The sequence below is a fragment of the Chelonoidis abingdonii genome, chromosome 11 (assembly GCF_003597395.2).
Source record: "Chelonoidis abingdonii isolate Lonesome George chromosome 11, CheloAbing_2.0, whole genome shotgun sequence".
NCBI lineage: Eukaryota > Metazoa > Chordata > Testudines > Testudinidae > Chelonoidis > Chelonoidis abingdonii.
In genome coordinates, this window is record NC_133779.1 from 22,440,742 (window position 1) to 22,441,946 (window position 1,205).

Sequence of the window (1,205 nt, forward strand, 5' to 3'; positions counted from 1 at the left end):
CCCCCCCCCCCATGGGTCTGGAGATCCTTCCCTTCACTGAAATTGGGGGGCGGGGGGAGAAGGCCTGAGTGCTGGTGGCTGGGCCTGCATTGCTTAAGAGACTCTGGGTCGAGAGAATGGGGGTGCCTGGAGCTGCATCGAGTCTTAGACTCCCCCCTTCTTGGGGGAGTCACGGCTCCCTTCCGTGCTGGGGGGAAGTCTGTTGTAATCATGTGTCATCAAGGCCTCTAGAGTGAGGAGGGGGAAACTGAGGCAGTCTGGAATCTGCAGCAGGGTTTTGGGGCTATAGCCTGTAGGTGGTTTGGGGGTGCAAGGGGGGGCTCTACCGTGGCCTAGGTGGGTTTGTAGTGGGAGACCAATGCAGAGCTCTGCAGCACAGGGTTGGGGGCGCCGAAGTGGCCCAGGCTTTGGGGTGCAGGAAAGCAATGGATCAGTGGCATTGGGCACACGAGGGTGCGAGCGACTGCAGGGAACCAGGCCTTGGGCCGGATGACTCCGGCAGCCTCTGGATGACGCATGGGGCAGAGCCGTGGGGCAGGGAGGGCCCCAGCTCTGCATGTGGCGTGTGGGAGGGAGCTGCCCGGGCCACCGAGCCGGCCTGGTTCCTTCCCCAGCGCTCGGGGCAGGAACTTTTTTCACCGATTTCTCAGCTGCCAAGTTTTTTTCCTGCCTCTCTCCCCCCTCCCCCCTCTCCCCCCCCCAGTTGCAGACGGAAGCAAGTGTGTGGAGCCGCTGGCCCGGCTGGGCTGTCACCCTGCGTGAGCTATGGGGAGCAGTTGTGCTAATCAGTTATGGGTGGGAGTGGGGTGGGGGGGAAGGATGGTGGGGAAGGGAGGTGGCTGAGCCTGGATGGCTCGTTTGCCAGTAACTAAACCGAAACGGAAAAGCCTGTCCCCGATCTGGTGCCTTTGGGAACGGTTAACCGACCCAGCAGCCTGCCTCAGGCTGTGGCGGGGGAGAAACAGCCCCCCCCCCTCCCGTGGCTAGCGGGCTCTGCGGGGCACTTGCCTGCTGTGTAACCGGCCTCATGGAGCCGTTTCTGGCCTGTTTCTGGCCTGTCATCGCGCTTGGCAAGCAGACCTGGCCTCCTCGCTGGCTCTGGTTGAACCTAGGTCAGGGATGAGTCATCTGGTCCCCTCTCCCATGCGGGGTGGGGGGGGGGATCCAGGCCCTTGCCCCATGCCCTGACTTGCTTTGGGGGGGGG

The 1,205-nt window shown here is 63.4% G+C and overlaps 1 protein-coding gene across 1 annotated transcript in view; it reads left to right on the plus strand.

The window, feature by feature from the left end:
* SLC2A4 (solute carrier family 2 member 4) overlaps window positions 1–1,205 on the plus strand; it is a 197,339-nt gene that overhangs the window by 35,459 nt on the left and 160,675 nt on the right. The window lies entirely within an intron of this gene.